Below are 10,115 nucleotides of genomic sequence, written 5' to 3'. Positions count from 1 at the left end.
GAAGCCAAAAGCAGACAAACCTATGTTCAGTAATCAATGCTTTAATATTCTATCATATTTGAGAAAGACTTAGCCAATGAATTCAACCCAATTCATCATTTAGCTTAGCAAAACTCCAAAATTTCAAATTTTGAAAGCTTTAAATAAAACTTATTACTCAACCTCCTTGTTCTTAACAATTGTCCATGAAAACTTTAGGAATAGACAAAACTATCATTTGAAGTCATCTTTTTGCTGACAAATTGCAACACAAGTAACACAAGTTTATTTGACCTTTAGTAAACTTGATAGAATAAAAGTTTAATTTTAATGCTGATAACTCTAAATTTTTTTTTCAACGTTTATTTATTTTTGGGACAGAGAGAGACAGAGCATGAACGGGGGAGGGGCAAAGAGAGAGGGAGACACAGAATCGGAAACAGGCTCCAGGCTCTGAGCCATCAGCCCAGAGCCCGACGCGGGGCTCGAACTCACGGACCGCGAGATCGTGACCTGGCTGAAGTCGGACGCTTAACCGACTGCGCCACCCAGGCACCCCTGATAACTCTAAAGACATGTCTATTTTAAGTAAACCAACAAACTTAAATTACCTTTAATACCGAATATGTTGCACCTGTATCCACTAAAAATCAATTATTCCCCACCATCAATTTCATTTGGGACTCCTGTGGGGAAGTCTGAAGTGGGTGGTTTAAAGCTGGGGAACTCTGGGGCCCCTTCATGTTGACTTGAGAGGAGCTACAGTTTGAACCTCATAAGGAGGTGGCCCAATGGCTTGGGGTGCATTTTGCTTTTTGATAGTGAGGGCAAGGAGCAGGAGCTAATGGCATGGGGGACACTGAGGACTGTATAGGAGGGGGCAGAGCCAGGCATGCTGGGGGTGGGGCAGAGGTGGCAGGGGGTTCAGGAGCAGAGCCCAAGGTAGATTTAAAATTTGGACTAACATTCCTTTACCTCCATCTACTATCTTTCCCTCCTACAAAATAGGCTTTTTCTCTGGTTGTTTTTCAGCCCTCTGCACCATCTATTCAAAATATGTCCTAATGACTTTAGTTGGGGACAGGAGTATTCCCCATCTTCCTTGTCAAAAGTTAAGAACAAAGAAACAAATCTATAACTAAGCCCAGAGTTTCTGCTGTTAGCATTTGTTCTCCCCCAAAAGTCGGGAAGCCTTTTTTTTTTTTTTTTTTTTTTTTAATTTTTTTTTTCAACGTTTATTTATTTTTGGGACAGAGAGAGACAGAGCATGAACGGGGGAGGGGCAGAGAGAGAGGGAGACACAGAATCGGAAACAGGCTCCAGGCTCTGAGCCATCAGCCCAGAGCCCGACGCGGGGCTCGAACTCGCGGACCGCGAGATCGTGACCTGGCTGAAGTCGGACGCTTAACCGACTGCGCCACCCAGGCGCCCCGGGAAGCTTTTATCAACTGAACCAAACAGCTTCCTAGACAAGCTAAGAGAGCCAAACCCTAAACCCCCTGTTTGGAGGCAAGCGAATAGAAGGAAGAAATCCAAGAGAGCCATTCATGGCCATTCTTTCCTCTGAGCTTAACACATATAGACCAGCTGGTATTCCAATAAAAATCATTTTCCTCTTGGTCATAAGTTTATAACTAAAAGTAGACCAGTCAGTTGATATTCTCTCTCGGGGGCTTTGGGAGGGGATAGAACTAGCATTCCCTATTTCGTGTATACATACGCACACAAACACAATTCCAACAGAGATCTCCCCAAAGCAACCCTGGCTTCTCATTCACCTCCTTCCTCTTTCCAATGGTACCTTTACAAATTACAAGGGCTCCTGCCACAACTCAAGCTATGCTAGCCTGAACAAACGGATTATGAAAACCCAGAACAAATGGTTCAAAAGAACTCAACAGCAGGAAACCAAGCACCGATGGGGTCCAATGTGCAATTATTGGGGGAACTTACCAGGAGTCAGATTTCTAAGGCCCGCCAATTCTAATTTGTTTTTCTGCTTCACCAAATGCTGCTACGGCAGTCAATGCCGGCTCAGGGCAAGCAAGCAAGTCCTCCAAACACAACAGGTTTCAGCAGCTGCCAAGGACTTCTTTCTGTCCTCCCCATCCAGGGTCAACTAGCAAGGAGTAGCTGACTCTGACCTCTCACGGCCACTAGCCTGAGAAGCAAATGAGTGAGCCCTGGTACGCAGCTGAGGCCAACTGCTCCCTCCAGGGAATCCCTAGTGAGCTGGACACATGGAAAGCATAGCTTCTGCCTGGCTCCCCAAAATTGTAGCAGGGCCATCTATGGCACTTAACAACAAAATAAGCCTCAGTTTTTATAATTATCATTGCCACCTTTCAAATGCCAGTGATGTTGTATAAGCCAGCACATCCGCCCTAACACCTGAATTCTATCCCAGTTCACAGGTGAGAGTCTTAGTGGTGGTGCCACAGCATTCCGGGGATTGTCAGCACCCTACATATGGTCCTTGTTAACCACCTGGTCAGTGATCCAATCAAGAGTCCTTTCTTGGAAACCCCATTGTGTAGGACCATTTCTTGGCCCAAATGCTTTAGTTTGGGGTTTTTCCAGAAGCAGAAGCTCTGAAACATGATCTCAAATACAAGTAGTTTATTTGGGAGGTGATTCAGAAGGCACCAGTAAGAGAGTAAAGTAAGCAGGAAAGGGATGGCATCCAAAAACAGAATGCATTATCAAGGAAGTTCCTATTGTGAGTACCTGGAACTTAATGCCTCTGTGGACTTCTGGGAGCTCCCGAAGAAGAGCCTCTAATTATTCTACGAAAGGGGCAATGCTGAGGACTGCTAGGGTGGAGAGAATAAATTCTTGGCACTTCAGCCTGCCAGACCTAGAGTGGGCTCTGATAGCCTTCAGACAAAGAAATGCAAATGAGATACTGGTAGTTGGAAGTTAACCTCCATTCACTGTAATGGGAAGGCCTGAGGGAAATGGGCAGGGCACCAATGGTATCTGCTATTGGATCCCAAGTGAAAGACCTGGGGTCCTCCTTGGCAGACTTTCACCACCCATTTCCCTCTCAGCCCATGCAGCTACCTAAAATTCTGCTCAATCTTTCAGCCACTAGTGTAAATTCCCTAATACTTTGAAGGGTCACTTCTTTGGCCCTCCCTCTTCTTTTCTCAAGGATGTTGGCCCCTCAAATTATCACAGCCTTGATAACTCTCCAGTGTTTGCAAACTTACATCTTTTACAATTTGTTCAGGTTTTCTAGTTATTATTAGAAAGAGAGTTTGTTTGGAATAAGTTTTCCTGCCTTTGCCAGAAGCAAAAATCACAGCCACAAAATATTGGAGAGAAAAATGAGCATGGGAAGATCCTCAGACTTTGTTTAAACCAACAGAAACTTTGGTACTTTCTTCTAAACAGCAAAACTTAGGGTTTTCATTTTGTATGTAGATAAGCAACTAAACATTTGTAAATCTATATTGCCCACTGTAAATTCTTAGTTTTCTTCCATCATGTGAAATTTATTCTACTGCTAGGTTTGCAAATGTGGTAAGTGCCAAGCATGGAATAACTCCCAATGCTATGCCTTTACAAAGAGCTTTGAATTGTAGGTTCTAGAAATTTCCCTTTCATATTTCTCATATGCCTCTGAAAACCCGTTTTTAATCCCTGAGTCCAAATCAATGGCATTATGTAATGTCATATATGTGTGCCTCTCTTGATCAGATGGGGGCCACCAGATGTGGGCCAATGATCAGGTGGGAGCCGGTGGTGTGGGCAGTAAAAGAATTCACCTGAGGCAGAACAAAGGCGATAGAAGTTTATTGAATACACAGCAAAGGAGTGGCAGGAGGATGGCAGAACAGCAAAGCGGAGACTGTCAGCCAAGAGGTGGGGGCTGTTTTTAAAGAGGGAAGGTGAGGAGGTATGGAACATCTGGAATTTTCCTTTTTTTGGTAAGTGTGCCAGGTTCTAAGTAGCTCATTGGTTAGTTAGGGCCTATGGATATTTTGAGGTGGGTTGCCTGATGGGCCTGTCTTTATTTAGCCAGGTGGTCACTGTGGGCCCTTTTGACTTGATAAAGTTAAAAGCAGCCTCCACAATATACATGTTGCCTTAAATTACTCTTTTGTCTGATAAATTGAAGGCATCCATATATTAATTTATTTATTTAATATTTTTTTAAACTTGTTTTATTTTTTAACATTTACATCCAAATTAGTTAGCATATACTGTAACAATGATTTCAGGAGTAGAGAACTTAGTGCCCCTTACCCTGCCTCCCACAACCCCTCCAGTAACCCTCAGTTTGTTCTCCATATTTATGAGTCTCTTCTGTTGTCCCCCTCCCTGTTTTTATATTTTTGTTTCCCTTCCCTTATGTTAATCTGTTTTGTCTCTTAAAGTCCTCATATGAGTGAAGTCATATGATTTTTGTCTTTCTCTGACTAATTTCACTTAGCGTAATACCCTCCAATTCCATCCATGTAGCTGCAAATGGCAAATTTCATTCTTTTTGATTGCCGAGTAATACTCCATTGTATCTATATCCCACATCTTCTTTAACATTCATCCATCGATGGACATTTGGGCTCTTTCCATACTTTGGCTATTGTTGATAGTGCTGCTATAAACATGGGGGTGCATGTGTCCCTTCAAAACAGCACACCTATATCCTGTGGATAAATGCCTAGTAGTTCAACTGCTGGGTCGTAGGGTAGTTCTATTTTTAGTTTTTTGAGGAACCTTCATACTGTTTTCCAGAGTGGCTTCACCTGCTTGCCTTCCCATTTATTTATTTATTTATTTATTTATTTATTTATTTATTTTTCCCCCCATTTATTTAAGAGACAGAGAAAGAGTATGAGTGGGAGAGGAGCAGAGAGGGAGACACAGAATCCGAAGTAGGCCCCAGGCTCTGAGCTATCAGCACAGAGCCCGAGGCCGGACTCAAACTCATGGACTGCGAGATTATGATCTGAGCCAAAGTTGGACACTTAACCGACTGAGCCATCCAGGTGACCCTGTATTACACCATTTATTAAAAACTGATATTTTCAACATAGATATTTTATTTATTATGCAAATAATAGATTAATAATTCTCATTGTAAAAGATTCAAACAATATAAAATAATGTAGATCAAAATATATGAAAGCCCAGCTTTACATATCTTCCTCACCCCCATCCCTGAGATAACTGGTATAGATATCCCATTTCCTTCCAGTTCTCTCTGTATGCATTTGTTTCTGTATATATGTACACATTTTAAAACTTTACAAATAAGATTGTGCCTGTTGCTTTTTTTTACTTATCAAATACAAGTTTTCTATAAGATAGGTGTGGCAGATTTTTTCTAAAAATGTCTTCCACAATATCTCCAACTCCACATGTTCTTTGGAACTGATAACTGCTTCAAATAATAGACAATAGCAGAAGACACACGAGGTCAATAAAAGGTCATGCAGCTTCCATCTTGTTTTCATCAAACACTTGCTCTCAGCAGCTCCCTCTTGAGAGACTACCTTTTGGAATCCAGCTACCATGCTATGAGAAGACAAAGTCACTGAGAAGGGCCAGACACATGTAGGTGCTCCAGTCAACAGCCCCAGTATCCAAGTCATCTGAGACCATCTTCCAAATGTTTCCAGACCTCTGTCATTTGAGTTATTTCCCTCTCCCAACTGTTTGAATTTTCCTGGATTAGGAATCCTAGACATGAGATAGAGGCAATTGGTCTCTACTGTGCCCTAATTCCTGAACCACAGAATCTGTGAACATAATAAAAGTTGTTATTTCATGTCACTAAATTTTGGGGTGATTTATTATATAGCAATATATAATGGAAATAAATTCCTGGGATTGGAACAGCTAAATCAAAAGATATGCTTATTTAAAAATTTTATTATAATGCCAAATTTCCTTTCACAAATAACTAACTCAAGAAGAAACAGAATAGGAGTACCTGGCTGGCCCATTTGGTAGAGCATGTGACTCTTGATCTCAGGGTTGTGGGTTCAACCTCCATGGTGGGTGTAGAGATTATTTAAAAATAAAATTTAAAAAATTCTTTTTAAAACAAAATATTTAAAAAATAGGATAGAAGAAGAAATAACTGAATAAATTTATAGCAAGAGATTGAATTAGTAATTGAAAACCTAGCACAAAGAGGGGTGCCTGGTTGTCTCAGTTGGAAAGGCATAAGACTCAATCTCTGGGTCATGAGTTCAAACCCCCATGGGGACAGAAATTACTTAAATAAATAAAACTTAAAAACAACGACAACAACAACAACACTTTGCACAAAGAAAAACTCAGGCACAGATGGCTTCACTGGTAAATTCTACCAGTGTTTACAAAATTACCATCAATCCTTTGCAAACTCTTAGCAAACACAGAAGAGGGCCACTTCCCAACTTATTCTGAGGCCAGTGTTAGCCAAATACCAAAACCAGACAATGACCTCACAGGTGAAGAAGACTACAGACCAATATACTTTATGAATACAGATGCAAAACTCTCAAAAAAATACTAGAAAACCAAATACAGCAGCATATGAAAGGATTGTACACTGTGACCAAATGAGATTTATCCCAGGAATACAAAAAATATGGTTCAACATATGAAAAATCAATGTAATACACCAAATTAATACAATAAAAGACAAAAAATACTTGATAATCTCAATAGATGCGGGAAAGGTATTTGACAAAATCCAACACCCTTTCATGAGAGAAACACTCAATAAACTTGGGATAGAAGGAAATTCCTGGAATATTATTCAGTCATATAAAAGAAGAAAATCCTGCTATTTGCAGCAACATGGATGAACTTGGAGGACATTACACTAAGTGAAATAAGCCAGACACAGAAAGACACATATTATATGTTCTGACTTATATGTGGAATCTAAAAAAGTTGAACTCCTAGAACCACGGAGTAGAAATCGTAGTTGCCAGGGAATGAGGGATAGTGGATGCAGGAGATGTTGGTCAAAAGATACAAACTTTCAGGCATAAGATGAATAAATTCTGGGGATCTGCTATGCATCATGATGACTATAGTTAATATTACTATTTCAAATACTTGAAATTTGCCAAGAGAGTAGATATTAAGTATTCTCACTAGATAGACACACACACACACACACACACACATGCTAATTATGCGATGTGATGGATGTATTAATTAACTTGATTGTGGTAATCATTTCTCAATGTATACATATACATTTTTTAAGTTTTTTAATGTTTATTTATTATTGAGAGACAGAGAGAGACAGAGCACAAGCAGGGGAGGGGCAGAGAGAGAAGGAGACACAGAATCCAAAGCAGGATCCAGGCTCTGAGCTGTCAGCACAGAGCCTGACATGGGGCTTGAACTCACAAACCGTGAGATCGTGACCTGAGCCGAAGTTGGAATCTTAACTGACTGAGCCACCCAGGCGCCCACAATGTATACATATATTAATTACTTTGTACACCCTAAACACATACAATTTTTTTTTGGTCAACTATACCTCAATAAAGCTGAAAAAAAAGGAAAATTCCTCAATCTGATAAAGGGCATCTATGAAAACCCACAGTTAACATTGTACTTACTGATAAAAAGACTAAAAATTTCCCTGTAAGATCACAAACAAGAAAAGAATGTCCAATCTTGGCATTTCTATTCAATAATGCACTGGAGATTCTATCCAAGGCAAACAGGCAAGTCTTCCTCAGAAAGGAAGAAGTAAAATTCTCTATTTGTAAATGATATGAACATGGTATGTGTCAAGAAAAATCCTAAGGAATCTACTGAAAAAAGTATTCGAACTAATAAATGAGTTCAGAAAGGCTGTAGGATACAAGATCAATATATAAAAAACAATTGTATCTCTATGCACTAATAGTGAATAATTTGAAAATGAAATTAAGAAAATTTCATTTACAATAGCACTAAGAAGAATGAAATATTTATGGATAAAGTTAACCAAAGAAGTGTGAAGCTTGCACACTGAAAACTACTAAGATACCACTGAAAGAAATTAAAGAAGACCTAAAAAAGTGGAAAGACATTTCATATTCATGGGTTGTAAGATGGCAATAGTCATAAACTGATCTAAGATATAACAATTCTTACAAAAATCTCAGCTTCCTTTTCTGCAGAAATGGAAATGCTAAGGAACCCAAAATAGCCAAGACAATTTTAGAAGAGAACAAAATTGGAGGACTCACACTTCTCAATTTCAAAACTTACCACAAAGCTACAGTGACAATCAAGGCTGTATGATACTGTCATAAGGATAGACAGATCACTGGAGTTGAAATGAGAATCCAGAAAGTGGGCAATTGATTTTTGAAAAAAGGTGCCAAAACAATTCAAAGGGGAAGAATAATATTTTCAGGAAATGTTGCTAAGACAACTGGTTTTCCACATGCAAAAGAATGGGGTTGAATCCCTACTTCACACCACATATAAAAATTAACTCAAAATGGATCATATACCTAAATGTCAGAACTAAAACTGTAATACTTTTGGAAGAAAGCACAGGAGTAAATATTTTATTTTTTTTAATGTTTATTTTTGAGAGTGAGAGTGCACATGCATGAGCTGGGGAGGGGCAGAGAGAGGAAAACAGAGGATCTGAAGCAGGCTCTGTGCTGACAGCAGATGGCCCGATGTGGGGCTTGAACTAACAAACCAAGGCAGGGCTCAAACTAACAAACCAGTGCAGGGCTTGAACCAACAAACAGTGACATCATGACCTGAACCAAAATTGGTTGCTTAATGGATTGAGCCACCCATGTGCCCCAGGAGTAAATATTTATGAACTTTGATTAGGTGGTTACTTTGATATGATAACAAAAGCACAGGGGATAAAAAGACAAAAGTAGATAAATGGGACTTCATACAATTTCAAAAACTGGTTTTGCATCAAAGGACAGCATCAAGGGGTGCCAGAGTGGCTTAGTCAGTTAAGCTTTTGACTCTTGATCTCAGCTCAGATCTTGATTTCAGGGTTGTGAGTTCAAGCCCCACATTGGGCTCTGCGCTGGGCTTGAAGCCTACTTACACACACACACACACACACACACACACACACACACCAAAAGACAGCATTAAAAATATGAAAAGACAAACTACAGACATAAAATATTTACAAACCATATATCTGATAAGGGAATTATGCCCTGTATGCAGAATATGTAAAGTGTTATGACTCAATAATAAAAGGTCACACAGTTCAAAAATAGGCAAAATATTTGAATAGACATATCTCCAAGGAATATATGCAAACAGCCAATAAGATTTGCAACATTATTACTCATCAGAGAAACGCAAATAAAAACCAAAATGAGATAATGCTTCATACTCACTAGGATGGCTATAATCAAAGAAGCCAACAATAAGTGTTGATGAGGATGTAGAGAAATTTGCTAGTGGGAATGTAAAACTTGTGCATCCATTCTAAAAAACATTTGTGTCCTTCTTCAAAAAGTTAAGCATAGAGTTGCCATGTGGCCAAACAATTCCATCCTAAGTATATACCCAAGAGAAATGAAAACATACATCCACACAAAATGTTGTACACAAATACTCATAGCATCATTATTCATAATAGTCCAAAGGTAGAACCATCCCAAATGTTGATCAACTGAAGAATGGATAAACAAAATGTGATATATCCATACAATTGAATATTTGGCCTTTTAGAAAAAGCAATGAAATACTGATGCATGGCACAACCTAGACGAAGCTTAAAGCCATTATGCTAAGTGAAAGAAACTAGGTATAAAAAGTCACATATTTATGATTCTATTTATGTGAAATAATGTCCAGAATAGGTAAAGCCATAGAGATAGAAAGTAGGTTAGTGGTTGGTACAGCTGATGAGATGAGAAGGGGAAATGGGGAGTGACTGCTAATGGTTATGGGGTTTCTTTTTGGGATGATGAAAATGTTCTGGAATTCAGTAGTGGTGATGGTTGCACAATTTTGTGAAGGAATTAAAAAGCAATGCATTGTACACTTTTTTTTAGACCTAATGTATTTTTTACCTGAATAAACCAAATTCCTTTTTTTCCCAGCCTTTTGCACATGCTCTTTCCTCTTCGAGGAACACTCTTCTCCATACCTTTCCCTACTCCTAATCCCATGTAAGAAATGTAGTCTGC

This window comes from Puma concolor, chromosome C1 (genome assembly GCF_028749965.1).
Source record: "Puma concolor isolate L17-30 chromosome C1, mPumCon1.1.hap2, whole genome shotgun sequence".
NCBI lineage: Eukaryota > Metazoa > Chordata > Mammalia > Carnivora > Felidae > Puma > Puma concolor.
The sequence above is the reverse complement of the archived record's forward strand: the minus strand, read 5'-3'. Positions refer to the sequence as shown.